The 21810-nt window shown below is 28.5% G+C and overlaps 1 protein-coding gene across 3 annotated transcripts in view; it reads right to left on the bottom strand.

Annotated features, from left to right (window-relative positions):
- The window catches only part of sns (sticks and stones), a 376839-nt gene that overhangs the window by 122704 nt on the left and 232325 nt on the right, over positions 1-21810 (bottom strand). The gene's annotated exons all lie outside the window — the stretch shown is intronic.

Genomic DNA, 21810 nt, shown 5'->3' on the forward strand with positions numbered 1-21810 from the left:
TTGTTCATAAGTTTATAACAACTTCAAATATTTGAAAGGAAAAACCTTCCAATAATAAAGAGAAAACTTTAGTTTTCTACAAGTATTCAGTATTCTGTGTGCAGCAACAAATATGCATGATGATATAGGAAATTTTTGAAGAATATTGTGAACTATTTAGAAGAAAAGTCCATTTTTCTCAATTCGTTTTCTGTTTTTGTTGCAAAAGTCAAAAGTTAATCAACTCATAAGTCAAACGTTTTTCAAACATCAATATACTGTGAATATGTATATGAACATTAGGGATATAACTTTTAAACTATTTTGCAAATATATATGCTCTATAAGCAATGAAGAGAGAATGCATATAAGATAAGTTTATACAGATCAGTTCTAAAAAGTTAAATTCCATAAAAGTTCTACGAAATATGAATGCCATTATCAAACATATGGTGAATTTAGAATTTACCACTTGTGACCATAGTATAATTGGGTCCAGGAGAATTTGCGGAACATGTAAAATGAACATGCGGAACAATGTAAAAATCCATTTTGCCTGTATCGAAATTTGTGTATACCCCTAATGTAGATTTATATATAGATATATTTTGCAGCTACAACATAAATAGGAAATATGTACAAGTAAAATCAAAAAGTAAGTGTTGTGTGTAAAATATAAATGCAACAATACTTATACATATTTAAACATAAATATAGTTACTACTCGTAACTATACTCTGTAAGTTTTAATCAAAGGAGCCTGAAAACGATGGTACCAGAGGCAATATTTTTAAGACATTTTGTAGTTTAATCATTTAAACAAGATTTTATTAAAGCACATTAGAGTAAAGAGAAATAGCTTTTTGCAAAAATATATTGTAGAGATACTTCCGAAACGATGTATACTGAAGTGAATTTTACATTTTCTTTGCTGATTTTTAACGAGTTTTAATCGATGATAACTTGTGTATAATGAAAGGATTTTATTTTTTTTTACTTAACAAAAATTCGAGTTTTTTATTAAACATTTTTTTATTATTTAAAATCACAATATAATGGATGTAAAAGAAAGATATCACTGTAAAAAGTGGATTAACTTAATTCTATGCTGTGTTCGACAAATGTATTGAAATATTTACCCAACAAGCATAATGTCAAAGGCTATTTCCTGTCAAAGACCTAACTCAGTTGTCAAAAACATAAGTATGTGTAACTTTTTTGAGTAATTTTTTTTGTCTATGCTATTTTCATTTGATCGAGATAGTTTTCTAACCTAAACAGAACACTTAGTTTCACATTAAAAAGCATAATGTCAAAGGCTATTTTCCATAGAGAAAGCATATATAGAGCCGCAACTATCCTGTCAAAGACCTAACTCAGTTGTATACCAACAAGCTTGTATACGAATATTTTAAATAGAACTTTGTTAAAGTTACCTTCAGATAAATATACTTGTACCATCTGGCATCACTCTTCAGGAGAACTTACTCATGGTTACAATGATTTTTTTTTTATTTTACAAGTTACTAACTCATCACCATTATTTACATGCAATTTTTAAAGTTTTGCAAGTAACTGAGAATTTTTTTATCGAATGTTTTTAAAATTACACAAATGTATATATGTGTACTAGGGCGGCCCTTATATTGCACTTTTTCTATATTCGGTACTTCCAATTGTTTTTCATAATCTAAAAACCAATTGCTGTAAATTTAAGCAAAATCGGATGACATTTTGAGGTTGCACATTTATACCCGTATACATTAAATATAAAATATGACTAATTTCACCGTATGGTGTAAATATGACAACAGCCGTTGTCGATTTTACAACGTCGTTTTTCCCTTAGTATGGGGACCGATTTGGAATTGGTGAATTTCGAGGAAATTTAATTTTTTTCCATAATTATTAGTCATATACAGGACACTAAGGAGATATATATTTTAGTTTTTTTTATGTATTTGTTCCTTGATCATTTTTGTTAATGTTTGCAGTGAACGGCATTTCACAAGAAATATATATTTTTTTAAAAGTTTCATATGAAAAAATTGCGCTAAATTCTAACTAGAACCAATTTCGATTATAATCCAGATAACTATGTATAAAAAAATCAAATCTCTAAAATTATTGTAAAATGATAGGAATATTCCAACCTTAGGGTAAAACTAGAGGCGCAACTGAGAGTAAAAAAATTACACTCTCCCAAATTCTATGGCTGACACAACAACAAAATACATTGATTTACATGTATTTTGTTGTTGCAAGACTTAGGTTTTTTGTGTCTCAGTAACGCTTATATATATTTTATTCTATGATCCCAACCATGATCGGTAAGTTATTTCAAGTTATGAGAAAAATCTGAAAAACTTAAAAAAAAATTATTCTTTGGATCTAATTACCTAACACATTAATATTAAATAGAAATAAACTAGATTTCATTTTAGCTGGGAACAACTACAACTATTTTTGGCTTCATACTAATGTAGTGTACTAAATCTCCAAACATTTTACCATATTTACAAATACACATTTATATACAAATGTGTAACGTACTGAATATCTACAAAATATGAATGTGTAGATTTATCAAAAACAACAACAGCAGCAACTTATTTCTGTACTTAAATTTGTTTATGTTGGTTTTACAGGAGCCCCTACATTCACCCCCTTCATTGTGTTAAAACTTGTACTCTTCATCTTTCGCAATTTATTTATTTGTATGCGAGTATTTTGCACTTTTTCCAGTTTAACTGATACTAACTAGAGTATTTTTTTTATTAAGAAATTGAAAATTTACGGAGGTCATTTTACCAGTTGACCAAGAAGGATGGAAATAATAGAAACAATATTAAGCTGGATATAGAGTAGTCACTTGTTGAAATGTAAGTACGATCAAAATTGATGATTGTGTATAAGTGATGAAAACTTTAAAGTCCGATAATGTCAATCTCAATGTAAACAAGTAAGAGTGCTATATTCGGCTGTGCCGAATCTTAAATACCCTTCACCAAATTATACTTCAAAATTTTAAATATTTTTAGGTAAACAAAATTTAATTTTTTTTCCAGTTGTTTTTTGAATTTTTTGGAAAAAAAAAAATTTTTCGATTGTTATTTTTTTTTTAAATTTAAACATTTTTTTTTTTAAATTTAAAATTTTTTTTTTTTTAAATTTAAAAATTTTTTTTTTTTTTAAATTTAAAAATTTTTTTTTTTTTAAATTTAAATTTTTTTTTTTTTTAAATTTTAAAATTTTTTGTTTTTTAATTTTTTTTTTTTTTAAAAAAAAAATCTGGTTCAAAATTTTTTTCCCGATTTTGACCCATTGTAGGTCCAACTTTCTATGGTCTTATATACGTCGTTGCAAATGTCTTTGAAATATCTATCATTAGATATCCATATTGTCTATATTAATGTCTTAGTAATCCAGATATAGGTAAAAAAATAGGTCAAAAATCGAGGTTGTCTTGGTTTTTTCCTCATATCTCAGCCATTTGTGGACCGATTTTGCTGATTTTAAATAGCAAAATTCTCGAAAGCATGTCTGACAGAATTATTGAAGATTTGGATCCCGAAGATATCTGGGGTCTTCAGAAAACTGATTTCAACAGACAGACAGACAGACAGACAGACAGACAGACGGACAGACAGACAGACAGACAGACAGACGGACATGGCTTAATCGACTCCGCTATCTATAAGGATCCAGAATATATATACTTTATAGGGTCGGAAATGAAAAATGTAGAAATTACAAACGGAATGACAAACTTATATATACCCTTCTCACGAAGCTGAAGGGTATAAAAATATCAAATGACACATCATTTGCTTTAGATGTATGTTAGTTATTAGTGTTGAATTTATTTATTAAAACTAGAGTATAAAAATAGCTTTAGTTAATGTTTGGTTTATATATGTATGTATTTAGATATATAATTACGACAAAACGTCATAACTCAAAAAACTTAGATTCGAGTAATATTAAATTATGCTATTAAAGCTATTTATTTAAGTGAAAACTATAGGTTTTCAATTAATTTTTGTATGAATATTTCTTAGGGCAATCGTTTATTTTAACCTACACCACCATAGTGGGGAGGGTATAATGCGTTTGTGCAGATGTTTATAACGCCCAAAAATATTAGTCTAACACCCACCTTAAAGTATACCGATCGACTTAGAATCACTTTCTGAGTCCGTCTGGCTGGTCGGCTGGCTGGCTGTCCATGTAAATTTTGTGCGCAAAGTACAGGTCGCAATTTTGAAGATATTTTGACCAAATTTGGCCCAGGAACCAAGCCCATTGAAACTGGCTGAAATCGGTGCATTATTTTACCTAGCCACCATACAAATGTCTTCCCGAAATTGGACTTTATCGGTCATAAATGTTCAATTTATATATGTATCTCCACAAATTTCACTCCAAATAAGTTTTATATATACGAAATTCATGTAACCAAATTTTTTTACGATCGGTCCATAATTAGTCATAGCTCCCATATAGACCCGCTTCCGAAAATCACTTTAACTTGCATAAATCCCTTAAAAATGTTGGTATACACACAAAATTCAACACAGTTAACTTTAATATAGACATAAATCACATGACCAAATTTCATGGTGATCGGTCCATAATTGGTCATAGCCCCCATATAAGGCCCACTTCCGAAAATCACTCAAAAATATAAATTATTGAAATTTTAAAAGAAAAATGTTTTTGACCTTTTACTTAGTGTAGGGTATTATATGGTCGGGCTTGTCCGACCATACTTTCTTAGTTGTTTTATTTATGCACTAGCTAAAACCCGGTGTGCTTCGCTACCCGTACCGTAAAGATTTACAATATATTTAGTCTATCTAAAATTAGTTTCTGTTCATGTGAAAAACATGGATTTTCTAGATTTAGTCCGCAAACTTGCAAAAACTGACGTTGAGCTTTATCAATTATCATTGCAAATAGGAAACTGCAATCGAATAAAATCAAATGGCATTTCCGAAGTTATAATTCCCAGTTATAAAGGTCGCTCCGATTAGATTGCTCAAACAATCATACAAACAAACACACATTGACTTTTATATATACATATATATAGATAAGGGTTTCAAATGTATACAAATTTTAACATTTACTTAATATTGTTGGTAGTCCGCGCACTTCTGTACTAAAAATTAATATTGATAGCTGCTATAGCTTTCCCCATATATAATTTTTCATTATATCTATGGAAGGTGCTACGCCCACTTTTGCTAATTTGCCCATTTTTGGCCTAAATATGTAATTCATACAAAGTTTCATTGCTTTTCATATCAAAATTATACACATAGATATGATTTTTAGTATTTAGTTTGTATGGGATGTACCACGCCCACTATTGATAGTCAGCCCATTCTTGTCCTAACTATTAATATTGATGATAGAATAACCATGCAAAATTTATGAACTCTATCTCTTATTTAGTATCCCATATAATAGATTTTTTAATTACCATCATATGGGAGCTGCCACGCCCTCTGTGGCTACTACTCCCATTTTTGCCGCAAATATTTAAACAAACAGTGGAATTGCTCATGCAAAATTTGAGGACTATAGCTTTTATTGTTTCCAAAATATATGATATTTAAAATTAACTTTGTACGGGAGGTACCACGCAAACTTGAAAATTCAAAACAAAAAGTAGCCTATAGCTCCTTCCAGACATACATAAATATACTGTAAAAATTTCAAGCAAATCGGTTCAGCCGTTTAGACGTCTATAGATCCCAAACTAATAATAATAAACATACATACATACAGACACACATTCACTTTTATATATATAGATTACTATTTATATTATAGCATAAATGTTTCTTGCTAAATTCCAAGATATACACAACTTTTTACCAGATTTTGATGACGCTTTCCACGATCAGGTCTAAGAAATAAGTTTTCCTAGCAGTTCTATCAATGTAATACTAACAGAGGAATACATATAAATATTTATACATGTGTACCAAGTTAATTTGTTTCTGTTTTATGAATTAAACCTGTAACTTAATTAACCCTCCGATGAGTTAGTCATCCGTTGCCCTTTATACCAAGTACAAGAGCCACAGGGGCCTATTTATATTTGTATGGAAATAAGCCCCTGTGAACTCGTTTGAAATGTGTTCAAACATAAAGCAGGTAAAAAGTCTTCAAAAAGGGATGGAAAGTTTAAATAAAATAATCCAAAAAGTAACTAAAATTCAAAGAACCCGTGTTCAAACAACAAAAAAAGTTAAAAGAAAGTACAAGGTCCCAACGGGCCTTTTTACATGTTCCTAGGTTAACTTTTTAAACTAGGTCCTTTTTTTAAACGATTCTAGATAAAATGTCCTTGGAATAAATGTCGGCATCGGCTAAACTTCCCATGGACCATCAAGGAATAATTTCAGTTTGAAAATAAAAAAGTCCCCAAGAACCATCTCTGCAATCGGAGGGTTAATAGAATTTATTATTTGCTATAAATAAATTTTAATTTGAAAGCTAATATGCATGATCTGAAATCATCATATTTAAATGTTTAATACGTTTGCATTTCCAATCCTTATGTAAATGAATACCACAAATTATTAATATTGAGGCTCTCATTTAATAATTAATAACAATGCACCATCTTACACTGTTATCTAATATTATAAAATTTCATTTAAACTTCAAGAAAATTGTAACTTCATAAAATGTAGTATAGTAGTACAATAAATGGAAGTATATGTATTATCGAAATATTTTAAACAACTTTTTATCACACTGTATATAAAAAGCTATACTTATGTACTCAAATTTAAATACATTCCTATATACATACATGTATAAAAAGAAATACATACATATGTATACTTATTTATGTAAGTACGAGTAATATACGAAACAAATATCAAGTTTATCAAATGCCAAATTGTTTGGAATTCTGACTCCCTTCAAAAGGATGAAAGAAAGAATGAAGAAGCTCCATGTACATGTTTAAAAACAGCAAAATGCCAGCAAAAACTTTAGAAAATGTCGTGTTAGTTGCATGGCGGCAGCAAAAAATGTGTGAAGATTTTCTATACAAATGTTTAGGAATGTAAGCCAAAGATAACATCCAGAAAAACTGTATGTGTACTGTTACAAAAAAAAAAAAAAAACAACAACAAATTCACAAAACTATAAACAACAAAAACCGGAACAAAAAAATTTGTAATAAGTATTTGAGTATGTGTAATGATGCAACGATAGACTTTTGACCTTAAAATAAAAAACCGACAGACTGCAGAAGGGCAAAAAACTTAAACTATTTAGAAACTGACCGGAAATCTCCACTATTTAAAAAATAAAATAAATTTCAAACATACACAAACACACAAGCATATACTTTTACATACTTGTGCTGGGAAGTAAACATGTTGCACAGCCATCTCGCAAACAAACATCCAGTGAGGCATATGAGTAGCAGCACCGCATACTTGTGCAAGTATTCCGGCCACCTCTTCCACCTTCATTGCTGCCGAAACATGAGCAAGTTGTTAAATTTTATAAACTCCTTTATAAGGAGAATTGTTTGTGTATCACACATGCCGTATAATGTTAAAAAGAAAAGTGCAATACAAGGCATAAGAATTTTGCAACTTTTATGGTTTTTTTGTGTTTTTTTCTTCATCGAGACATATGCATGTTATTTTGCAAAGTTTTATATTTATGTCACTTTATTTGAAAAGTATATCGTTGACTTTTTTGCCAAAAGAAATAATGATTTTATTTCACACTTGTTTAAGTTTATTTTTTACTCCACTTTTTCTATATACTACACACACATTTAAGCCCACACTCACATTCGACTTTAATATTTGATACACATAGACGTTCTGTATGCATGTAGATGTGCCAGAGGCTTAAAAGAGCTTTTTTTTGAGATCACAATATATTTACATATAGATATAGATATCATGGAATTGTCACATAATGTTTTTTGTAGACTCCTAGGGCACTGCTACACGTTCAATATATATTGACCGCGATTCAAATGTAGTATTGATGGATCGCGATCCAAATCTCAGAATACAGTAATTTTGCGTGATCCATTACAATGGATCACGATCCAAATATCGCTGCTTTTTAAATTTGAAATACAGTTTTAAACTTTCGCTTATTTAATTTAACCATTGTAGAAAGTCGAATTCGTATTTTTATCTAACTGACTTATAAAGCAAAACAATAAAGGGCAAGTTGACAAAGTCTTTCGTCTAAAAGTTATCTAAAATCAGCTGCCCCTTATTGAAGCTCAAAAGTTATAAAAATCATAAACTTTGTATTTGTTAAATAAAATTCAATGCAAAATCGACAATGGTTGAGGTTTCACCCCTTATGGAGTTACATTTTTCGACACTGTTTCTTTTCAACTTGTATTTATAATTATTGAAAAAGCTGAAAAAACCGAAATTCAGAAATAAAATTACCTTTAAGAAAGGCAGAACAAGGTTTTAATCTTCGTAGTCATTTTAGAAATATACATTTTTAGCAAAATTTCGAAATTTTTGTTTTTTAAAACGGCATGAAAAATTGGAAAATAAAGCTACGCTATTAATTTTTTCAAATCGTATAGAAAATAAAGTTCCAAACAAAACAGGTGCTAAATGATTAAAATGTGTTTACAAGTTTTGATTTTATTAACAAAAGATAAAGCAAATATCCCCTAATAACATTTTAAAATTGTTCCCAAATTTTTGCAAAAAGTCTTCTATAAATTATTTAATTTTTAAAAATTGTATATATTTTTGAAAAGAAGACACAATTTCCTATACGTTAATCGATAATATTATATATCTTATATTTTCGACTAGTCAAATTTATGAATTCAAAATCAACAACAAACGGAAAATTTACAGTTTTTTTTTACAGAGTTACGCGAAAATATGTTGTGCAACATCCTACATTTTCGAAATAACGGTATATCTCGAAAATACGAGCTAACCTAAAAAACAGTTACCACCACTGAATTCAGCGTATCCGAATTAGTTTAAGCCACTGGGTGCCCTTCTTGACAGAAAAAAGTGTAAATTTCGTGCACAGTGTAATTATTGTATTATTTTTCTTAAGGAATTATGAAAGCTCTCAAACAATTATACAAAACTTTCGAAATTCTTTAAGGACAAATAAAAAAATTATTGTAGATCAATTTCTTGAAAAATTTCAAAACTTAAATTAAGTTGTTTTGTCAAAATTCCACAGATTTAAAAAGTGAAGTTTTATCTAGGAAGTCAAGTTGATTACCAACGTGTTTAAAAATAAGTTCCTACTATACTAAATAAAAAACTCACGGATATATGAAAAAATGTAGATAAAATATGTAATTTTCATGTTTTGTGAGTTTTTTTGGGATTATACGCCTTCAAGCTTCAACAGTTGAGGTCAGTTTAACACAGGCGCGGATCCAGGTCCAGGGGGGGGGGGAATTAAAATTTCCAATACATTTTTCTTTTTATTCATTTTTTTTTTTTTTGAAAACTTTTCAGTTTTGGAGGCGGGGGGAATTTCCTATTTCACCCCCTCTGGATCCACGCCTGGTTTAACAACTTATGGTATAGGGACTGATACACTATTGACACAGAAAAACTAGATTGTTCCACTTAGAAGGCTTTTGATCTCAGTTCATTGCACCACCTCAAATGTCTGCTTTGTTTGGTACTTAAAAGTGCTGATCATTAAATTGTATATGTGTGGATTCTACTTGTGTTTCTATTTTTCTCTTTTTTAGATTTTATTTGTTTAAATGAAATTACATTTTATTTGACATTTTGAATTGTTGTATAAAAATGAAAGAAGAAAAAAGGAAAAAAAAAACGTATAGAAACAACACTTCTACTCAATTCAAAAACTTTTCCTATTATTTAGCAAATACGATGCGATACAAATGTCGTTGGATTTGCTCCTATTTGTTACTTTTAAGATGGCAGTTGAAAAACTAAATAACATTTATTAAAAGAAGAAGATGGAAAAAAAAGAACAAACAACATTAAATAGAACAATATTACAACTTTAAACAACCAAAAATAACATTAGCAAAATATATCATGTTTATTCGACTGGTTTTCATTATTTTTTTTTTTTTTGTTCAACTCTCTCGTGAAAAAGAAACATCTTTTAGATAAGTAAACATGTATGTATGTAAGTTTATATTAAGCTTTTATTTGTTTTTGTTGTCCTAAAACCTTTAAGTTTTCAAAGGATCCAATAAAAAATATTAAGGTTTTCTTCAGCTAAATACATAAAACAATCATGTACGTGTGTGTATACAATTCTATGTATGACATTTACACACATTCACCTTTACTCACACACACCCAATTATTTACACATATGAAATCAAAGGATATTTCTATGTTTGTTTGAGTGTCATGATTGGTTTTCTTTCTTACTCTTTGTTTGTGTGAGTGTTTATGTTTATGTGTGTGTGTGTACATATTCTGTATTTAAAGAAGAGTCTTAATTAAAATTTTACAATGTTGAATAGTGTTTGCCTTTTAAGTTAAACTGACCACAGACTTAAATGGTAGAAAATTAAAGATAAAAAATTTTCAAAAAAAGAAGAAAAAACGAAGTCTGAAAACTGACAAACTAGCAATTAGTTATTGGACCATTCTTAGTATTTATCTACTGATTTTATTGAGGTTTTGTGGTTTTTATATTTTCCTTTATAACGGTTGACAAATTTTTAATATAATTTGAAATGACATTTTAGTTTTAATAAAAAGTTCTTTCTACACACAAACACACATGCAAACCGAGATAAAAAGCTAGAAATGTCGTTAATAAATACATATGTATGTATGTAGAAAATGTCAGCTTATAAACTTCAATAAATGTGAAATTGTGGTATGGAAAAAATATAATTGAAGTCTTAAGCTCTGTGGTCCATAGGGTAACATAGAGACGAGACGTAATTGTTGTATAATACATATGACTTGATGTATTTTTGTTTGACAAAAAGAAGTGTCTGGTCTCTATTTATAATTATCTATGCCTCGGCAATGTAATTGAACTAAATTCATTTTATAAGAAAGTTAATATTTATATTGATAATTTTCAGGACCAGCTTACATCTGTCTCATGTCCCATGGCATGAGTATTATGATATTCTTAATTACTAAAGGAGAGATAGCACCTCATGCTAAGGTAATAGTTTGCATACAGATCAGCATCTCCTCCTTTCTACATAAATATTTAGAAAGAATCATTGATGTCTGAACAAGCCTACACGAAGGGTATATGTACAGGAATACTGAAACACGCATTAGTTTCGCATATAGAAATATCACTTGATTGCTGGAGTCTTCAACAACACACAGTGGGGCGGATTAAAATTTTTTGGAAATAAATCTGGCATTTCTAAACGGCTTCGAGTTTAAGTTATTAAAATGGGCCCTACAAATCATAGCTGTAAATTGTGAATATTATTATTCAAAATATTTCCAAAAACTTAATTATTTTTGAATTTTAGTTATATTTGAAAAAATAAATTTATATTAAAATCATTCTATATTATTCAAAATAGGATACTAATTAACATATATCTATTTAGAATATAAAGCATTAAATATTATTTGATTTCAATAGAATACGATATTAAATAAATTATACTTAAAAGTTTTGAATAAACATTTATAAAATTATACTAATAGTATTTGTATTCTAGTAACAATAAGTTGTATTTTATTTATTATGTAATGAATAGATTTTAAAATATTCTAATCAATATTAAAACATGTAATTATTTTCAAATTGTATTTTTATAGTTAAAATTAAATATTAATTTAGTTTATTCAACTAGTTATGAATAAAATATTATTCTACTTATTCGAAAATTTGTTGATATTCAAAGCAATTTTCTTTGAATAATTGTATTTCTCCAAAAAAAGAAAAATATTTAAATATTCAACAAAAAATTTTTGAATATTTTTATTCACAGAAATTTTCTTTGAATAATTTTATTTGTGAAAATAAAGTCAAATATTAATAATATTTTTGTGTGTGACAATGAGCTCGGACGATGAAAATTTTTCTTCCGATAATTATGAAAAATATCCTTCGTTTGCTATGGAAAAACAAAAGCAATGCTCAAAAATAGGAGGAATAGGAGGAATGCCATATCAGACGATCATTTTGAACAACTAGTTACTTTAAAAAAAGTTTTTAAAAAAAATTCATGAATTTTGTTCTTCGCAATTTAAATTAATAATAAACCTCCAATTGAAACCATAAATCTGTGTAGTAGTTGTTTTTAAAAATAGATATCAGAGAATTAGGGTTCCGAATTTCCCGGAATTTTTCCATTCCCAAACTAAGAAAAAAAAGTTAAATCTGTAAAAAAATTGTAATTCGTTTCGAAAATAACTTTTTCAACTCAGAAGACATTTTACATCAGTATTATTGTCAAAATAAAAATATTCTTTAACATTTATTAGAATTATTTCTATTCAGTAATTTTTGGAAAAATAAATTTATTTGTTTCAAATTTGTGAGAAATAAAAATATTTCTAAAGTTTTATTAGAATTATTTCTATTCAATCATTTTTTGTTTGAATAATTTTAATTTTTTGTATTTTGTTTGAATAAATATTCCAAAGAAATTAGTTGATTTTTTTTGTATCTAAATAAAATAATTTTAAATTTTATTCAACTTTATTTTATTTGATTATATAAAATTTTACTATTTTCTAAAAAATATCAATATAATTTAATTAAACTAATATAAAATGATTTTATTTATAATTTATTTGGTTTTAAAAGATATAAATACTCATAAATTTAACTGTAAATGTTATTAATAAATTAGACAAATACTTTATTTAAATAATAAATAATTTGGAAAATAAATATTTATAATTGGAAACAAAAACTAAAATAATATAAAAAAATATTTATATTTTGTATTTTATTCACAAGTTACAGCTATGCTACAAATGAGCCCCCAAAGTAGGATACCTTCGACATGTACAAAGCAATATGGATTACTCTCCCTAGTGCTCTAAAATCGTCACGTTTTGTATGTCAATCAGGGATGGCAAAGTTGGTAGAATTGTACTTTTTTTGGTACAATTCGAAGATGAAAAGTACCATGGTACACCAATGACTCATTTGTTACAATTATTTCTAGCTTAAAATATAAATTTAAACATTTTATTTCATTAATTAGTTCATTTTAGTTGTTGAAATAGGAAAGAAATTACTTCAGATTATTATTTTTAATGTTAGACATTTTTGGAATCGCCTAAGAAAAACAGTTTTCATTTAAACGCCTAAAGTTATAATCATAAAATTTGGGCACTAGGTTCCATATCTTATAAACCAATACAGATACAAAAAACATTTAAAATAGGGAGTAGACATTCGAACATTTTAGGAGAGAAAACGGGTGAAAACTATGTTTTGGTATTTTTTTAAGCCAATAAACACAGAAATACATTTCAAATCGTTTTCATTGCTTATCAAAAAATACCAAATATTAATTTGGTATTTTTGAATTAACGAGTAAAAATCATTAATATTTGGTACTTTTCCATTAAAATATGATTTTTTTTATAAATTGATATAGACATATGAATATTTTATTATAAGCTACGATACTGATACTCAATGGGGGAAAAGGTACCAAAAAGAGAAGTAAACCTGAAAATTTTGATAAAATTTTAAACGTTGGCATACAGACATACCACAATTAATTAAATCTGGGTCAACAGTGGTACATTGTTCAAGATGGTAAAGGGAAATTGGTACTTTTTTCTAATGATACTTTTCGATAAAAAATTTATAATCAAGGATTGGGAGCTTAATGGTATAAAAGTACCGAAAAGATAGACCTTTTTTATGGCTATGAGCGAATGCAATCCTCTTTATTCTAGTCTTATAATAAATCAATATCAGTTACATTAAAGAAATGTTTTTCCTATTTAAAAAAAAAAATACAGAATAACTTAGTTTCAAATATTAAAATTTTTTTCTAGTACAACATTTGTAAAAGATATTTTATATCTTATTTTAAGTGATTGTACAATCAGTTTCAAAAAAGTACAATTTTTAATGCTTGTTGGTACAACTTATAAATTTCATTTGCCATCCCTGATGTCAAATGCTGCTCTAGGAAGTACTATTAGAATGGTATCAGGAATGTGGCTTGGGAATAAATGTGTTGATCCTAGGATAAAAGGTTTGACACAAACATTATCAAATAATATGCACCAAAATCGAGGAAACATAATAACTTTGGTCATACCACAGCTTTAGGTCTTGTCAATATGTATGTTTCATGGAAGAATGAGTCCACTTGTAATGAGATGCAATGCGGACGGATTTGTAGAAAAATCTGCCTAGATTCTACTTAAAGAATATCATAGCGGCAATTACTAGTTACTGACATCTTGCATTGATAGGTTGGGAATGATGTGCATTAGCTCTTGCAATTCCAACAAATATAAAATAAATTCGAAAAAAAACGCGGACTGAATACAATGCTACTTACTGTAAACTTCTAAATATAGCAACACTGAAGATGTTGATCTTCATTAACCGGCCGTATGACAGGAAAGTGAAAGTGGCCAAGAAATATAGGACTAATGGTGCAATAAGTTTAAGGTATCTAAACGGGTATCTAAATATTTGAAATCAACGACCTAAGCTTTGGGTGGTTGCCAATTAAATTTAAACTTACTTAATCTTTATATGAAACCTGCCCACAAACATATTTTTCATAAATTCTCATAAGTTTTTAACAAATTATTTAAATAATTTGTTATAATTTTAACAAATTATTTATTTTATGTACTGTCAACGACGTAATATCTATTATAATTGATGTATGACAATTTGCTAAATGTTAGAGTCGAAAGAAGTTAGTTCAACTAAAATTTATAACTAATTTAATTAGAAGAAAATTTACTAAACATTCATTGTGCAAAACAATAAAAGTTTAATGAAATTATAAAAATAGTTTTATATTTCTTGTTCATCAACTCCATTTCTCTTGTTTTTTTTATTATTTTAATATTTATACTGTTCATAGAAGGCATACAATTTGCAAAAACCCATTCGTACACCATGTTAAAGTTGCTTATATTTGTTTTATTTCCTTTTGTCAGAGCCGTTGTTTTATAGTTTTAGTGGTAGTTGTTGGTTGTTTTTTAATATAAATCCAAGTAAACTTTAGTTTATTTGTACTTTTATTCCATACACTTAATAGTTAGTGTTGAAACCATAACTGGCCATACTATGAATGCGTTTTCAGAATAGCCTGGACTGACTAACCTACCACTAAGACTGCTGGCAGTTTTATTATTTGAAAATTATTTTCTTTTAGAGAAAAGAAAAAAAACTCTTTTGTATTTTTATTTATTTTTTTGCTTATTCCCACACCGTATGCCAACATTCTGGTCAAAGTTGGTTTTTATGATTTTCATTTCAATTAAAGAATTCCAAACAAAACCTCTCTGAATTTTAATTTTTTTTTTCAGTTTGTTTTTCAGTTAACTTTTTTTTAATATTATTTGCCCCTGCAATATACGAAAGAGTGCAATATTTATGATTATGGTATGGGGCAAAAATTCTCTAATAAAATATTGTTAAGGAAGTTTGAAAACTCTCATAAAAACCGGATAAAAAAGCTTATAAATCGTAGCATACTATAAGAGTGATAGGGGGAGAGAGGGGAGAGAGCGAGATAGCGTATGTGTGTGTAGATGTGTGCGTGTATTTTATGCACAGTTAAGAAATGAAACGCATTCTTTCCTTTTCCGTTCAGTATTCCTGTTTGAGTGTATGTCTGTCTGTCTATGTAACATACGACAGCTACATGAAATGAAATGAAACGATATTGCAATATTTAATACAAAAGTTTGTATGTGTGTTCTCAAAACAACTTGACAAACGGAAATTGTTAAACAATTTTCAATTGATTCTATTGAATTTAAAGTTGTACTTATACATATGTGTACTTTTATTACTTTTACAGCAATTATACGCATACATCACCCTCACCATTATCACATCGTCTTCACCTCGAGCTTCAGTATATTTCTCATGATTATGTATGTATGTGAATGTGTGACTTCTTCATAACCAAGTTTTGTTAAAATTTCAGTCAAAAGTCTTCCCTTTAACTAAGCATTAGAAACGATTGACTTGACTTAACACTGACACATCCTTTATTTGTTTTTATTATCCGTTCACAGATGAGAAAAAGCAAAATGTTGCAGATTTATTGAAAAAAGTTTAAATAAATTACGACTACAACTACGAGTGCACACTTTTACACACTCTTATTTTTTAGTTTATTTCTCTGTTTTCGTATTCATTTACAATTGAATTTCACCACTCGAGTACTTAGTTTTCATCTGTGTGTGCCATGAAAACTTTTTCTTTATTATTATGTATTTTTGTTTTTAATTTCATGTGATTGTATCTATTGAATACGTTTGACAGATAGAACATGACATTGTTTAGAATATTTTATACAATACATTTGTATACATCGTATTTTTCTTTGAAAATTATATAGAAATCATGAATAAATACACATTCATAGATCGGAAGCTCTCCTGTCAAAGACCTAACTCAGTTGTCAAAAACCTAAGTGGTGAGAATGTATTAGTAAAAAAAACTAAGTAAAAACAAAAACAACGCTCGTGCATGTGATTAAGTACAAACAAATATTTTAAAATTTTATATTTTTTTGGAGGTTCAACTTCTTTAATCGTTATATTAGTTCAATTCAATTCTTACTTTACGAAAAGAGTTGACTTATTATATCTTTATACCGTAGACAGACGATAGAGTTAATTTGCATTAACAGCACACTAATGTGAATTAAAATTTAACCCTGACAGACGACAGTTTTTGCATTTAGTAAACAGTTGTTTGTATGTAAACCATTTAATGTTGAAAAAATTTGTTGCAAATCGCTAAATTCTCTGCTAGACGCTAAGCTTTCCCCAATTATTTGCCACGTAAAAAACACAAGGTAGACGTGTTATATATTAATGGACAGGCGATTTTATCTTTTTTTTCCAAAATATATATAAAGTTTGACAATTAAAAAATTCATGGAACACTTTTTTGAAAAATATGACAAAAAAGCTTTTTAATGAGTTTTTGCGAACATATTTTGCAAATTGAAATTAAAGTTTTATTTATGAATATTTTTTAATGAAATTTTACAGGTACGTATATAGATTTTTCTATTGAAAATGCAAAAATAGAAAAAAAAATTGAAATTTGTTATCAGGACTCCCGCAATTCCAAAAAAAGTGTTGAAAAATCCCAAAAATTTGACATTTTAGTTTTTTTTGGCTGTAATATCCATACCAGGGCGGTGTTATCGGAAGCTTTTACAAAATAATTTAGAACATATCTGGCCATCTAAAATGGGTTACAATATTTTGATATCGACTATGCGATTTGAGAAGTTTTGCCCTAAACTTGAATTTTAAATACAATACAAATTGGCGTTTTTGAATGGATCTGGTCCCATCAGTATCAACAATTGAAAATTTAAATCTTAGACATTTTTTGCGATAACATAAAAGGAAAAAAAGTACTTTTTTCCCAAAAAATTAGCGAAAAAACGCCTTTTTAAAATTTTTCAAACTGAAATGCATATAACTTTGGAGTTAGTTATTATTTTTGAACAATTCTTTTTCTATTTGACATACACATGTGTTGTTAGTCCAACAAAGGACAATTGGAAAAAATCGGGAAATACTTGGATCCGCTGTTATCAAACTGGAGTAGGGTGGGTAAAAATTTTGAAAATTTAATTTTCAAATGCGAATATCTCCTAAGCTGTAAGAGGTAATTGCTAGCTATGACAAGGTTTTGAGGAGATTCTACACATAAAATTTGCTTCAAATTGGAATACAAAGGATGAAATAGGATCGTTTTAAAAATTTAACATACCCCTGGTGATCCCAGGTGGTCCGAATTCAAAACATAAACTCTACCATACTTCCTCTTTGTGCCATATTAAAATAGCTAAATTCTGTATAAATTCAGTTTGATTTTGTGTATTTACGTCAGAGCTAATGCGCATTAGTATGGGGATAATTCACAAGTTAATTTGAATTAACCTTCGCTTTACCAATACCCACCCGGGTGACCACATCGTTTTTATTGGTTTAATATTTTTTTTAATTTTGTTTCGATTTAAATGAAATTTATACTCACTGAACAAATTTTAAGGTTCTATAGAATTTAATAGAAACATAAATTTTTATAAGGTTTTTTAAATTTTTTTAAAATTTCATTCGTCGCATATATTTATAAAAGTGTAGTGTCACCCGGGTGGGTATTGGTAAACCATGTACATAAAAAACCTTTGGTAAAGCGAAGGTTAAGACTGCTAATACAAATTAACGCTGTCGTCTGTCTACTCTATTATACAGTATGACTTTGCAGGCAAGGATTAATTTCGATTGGCTACTCCAAATTCAAGCCTGTTGGCTTCATGCCACCAACTTTGTGACTATCGGTCTATTGTAAGATCCACTTCCGAAAATCATTTTTAGCAGTATAGATCCAAAATGTTGTTATGCAAACAATATTCAATGCAAATAAGTTTCAAATATACACAAGATGTGTCACCTAATTTTATGGCAATCGGTCCATAATTAGTCGTAGCTCCCAAATAATTTTAAAAGACCGACTTGACCGACTATACTTTCTTACTTGTTTATATTTGTAAAGATTCATTAAAAATATACATACTTAATTACTACAAACACTTATATGATTGCTGTAATCATGTGAATCGTAACTGTAAGATATTATGGTTTGCCACAACCATTATATGTTTAATACCCTGTAATCACCTTAAAATGATTGCTGTGATCATATACAACTATATTGTTTCTCTGGGTGTGAGATAATTTTGTAGTAATTCATTTTGTATTCAAATGACTAGATATGAAAATGTCTATAAAATCAGTAACATTGCTATGACTAGAGACCGAGTAAATACTCAAGCAGTGTTTTCATTTTAGATCAAATAGAGGCATGCTGTCTATATTCGTGATTAATTAATTGAGAGCCTCAGTAGGCTGTGTTTGGGGTGTTAATCACCACCTGCCAGAAAACTATGTAGAATTTAGTGTACTAAAAAACTTCTTGTTGTTCACCGAAAATCCCGAAAGACAATATGTTGAGCTTATAGTTAAATCTACAACACCGCATTCAAGGCAATTGTTGATCCAACAACTACTGAAACAATAATGTATAATACCAGTTAGTAAAGATTTGTGTGAGGGATGTATTTTCCAAATTGCCATATTTCTAAAATGCAATATTTCTAAAAATATAGAAAAGTACACAAAATACCAACTGCATTTTCATAAACGGCAATGAAATAAAAGATTTAAGTTGTTAAATTGAAAAGAAATGTTCATATTAGTGCTGTATTCAACCACAAATAAAATTATAGTAAACTACAAATACATTTATGAAATGTGTATTCTACACCATTTCAAGTTAAAATTTTGTAAATTCAAACAAGTAAGAAAGTATGGTCAAGCCCAACATTTTTCTTTTAAAATTTCAATAATTTATATTTTTGAGTGATTTTCGGAAGTGGGCCTTATATGGGGGCTATGACAATTATGGACTGATCACCATGAAATTAGGTCATGTGATTTATGTCTATATTAAAGTTAACTATGTTGAATTTTGTTTGTATACCAAAATTTTTAAGCGATTTATGCACGTTAAAGTGATTTTCGGAAGCGGGTCTATATGGGAGCTATGACTAATTATGGACCGATCGTAACAAAATTTGGTGACATAAATTTTGTATATATAAAACTTATTTGGAGCGCAATTTGTGGAGATAAATTTAAAAATTAAACATTTATGACCGATAAAGTCCAATTTCGGAAGGACATTTGTATGGGGGCTAGGTGAAATAAAGGACTGATTTCAACCAGATTCAATAGGCTTGGTTCTTGGGCCGAAAAAAATTATGTACCAAATTTGATCGAAATATCTTCAAAATTGCGTCCTGTACTCTGCGCACAATGTTTAAATAGCCAGCCAGCCAACCAAACGGACGGACATCGTTTAATCGACTCAGAAAGTGATTCTAAGTCTATCGGTATACTTTAAGGTGGGTGTTAGACTAATATTTTTGGGCGTTACAAACATCTGCACAAACGCATAATACCCTCCCCACTATGGTGGTGTAGAGTATAAAAATTCAAAATGAAATAGAGTAATTCTAATTAAAATTGACAAAAATACAAATTGAAGTTGAGATATCCAAATTAATTTACAAAATTCAATTTGTTGAGGTGTTCTCAGCAACATGTTTTAATTTTTCAATTTGTATTTGCTGAATAATAATTTTTATTTCTTAATTTCAATTGGTTTTGTGTCAATATTAAATTGAATTTCTTAATTTCAATTTGTATTTGTTTAATATAATTTTGGATTTCTCAGTTTAGTATTTTCTCAATTTCAAACTGAAATGGTGTAGTCTTTGTCTTTGTGGTAAAACTGTAGTCTAAGTATTCAATGGAACGGTAGGGATTTAGCGAATGGTAATAATGCAGTGGTTTTCAATTTACTTTTGCATAAAAATACTTTATGGTTTTAAGAAATAAAAAAAAAACAGAGATTTATTGTTTTCGAACAGTGCAGTTCAAAAATTAAAAAAAAATAAAATTATTATATTATATTCGTTGTAGTGGTTAATTCATATAAACTATTTAGTATATCTGCAATTAATAAAGCTAACTAGTGATAACAGTGACAACATGAACACCTATGGAATATATCCTTTGTCTTGAATTTAAACAGTTTTACTTAAAAGTTTGAAAAAACACACAGTTTTAGTATTTTTTGGTTTAGAATACTTATACTTATTAGTTAGTTTGTATATCGGAACTGACTAGTCATATGACTGTTTCCGGTTTAAGTTTGAATATTTTATATGAAAAACATAAAACATATGGTATTGGTCCAGAAATATCTGTTTTGGGTATTGGACTAAAATGAATTGCTTTAAGCAATTGACACACATTTTTCGCGGCAATAAAACTACATTGCTGCAAATGCTTGTTTCGACATATGTACGTATTTTGGGCTTCACTGTGGTGACTCAAAACAAATTTGAATTTGTATACACAATCGTATAAAAAGGAGATTTTAAGTATGTGTTTTGATTTACTTCGTTTCTTTTCCACCACATTGTTGGTGTTGATGTTGGTGTTGTTGTTGTTATTTTTCTCATGGTTCATTTTCTTTGTTGTTCGGTTTATTTTTACTTTATGTGGTCCTTATTGCTGCTGTAGATTTTTATCAGCTTAAATTCAAACAAAAGGCTAAAAGTATGTACAAAGTAATAATGGTACAACAACAGCAAAAACAACAACATTAAACCAAAAAAAAAATAATAATAATAAATGTAAGAAAAAAGGAAGAGGAAACAAAATTCTTCGGTATTGTGCATAAACTAGAGATTATATATTATATGCTGTTGTTGTCATTGTTGTTATTGGCAGTGTTGTATGCAGACAAGTACACAAAATACTTAATAAAAACACAACAACTACCAGCATCCTGTTCCCAGCGCTTTTTTACTCTCTCACTCTCTCTCTCTGTAGTTTACTTTAATGCCTTCTAAAAATATTATTTTTTCCCCGAGATTTCCATCATCATCAGCATCATACATATTTTTAAAAAATAAAAATTAAGCGAAAAATAAAAAATACAATAAACCGAATAGAGTTGGAAAAATAAGTATTGGAGAAAGAAGATTAAATTCCTTGGCATTACAAAAAAAAAAAAGAAGAA

This window comes from Calliphora vicina, chromosome 5 (assembly GCF_958450345.1).
Source record: "Calliphora vicina chromosome 5, idCalVici1.1, whole genome shotgun sequence".
NCBI lineage: Eukaryota > Metazoa > Arthropoda > Insecta > Diptera > Calliphoridae > Calliphora > Calliphora vicina.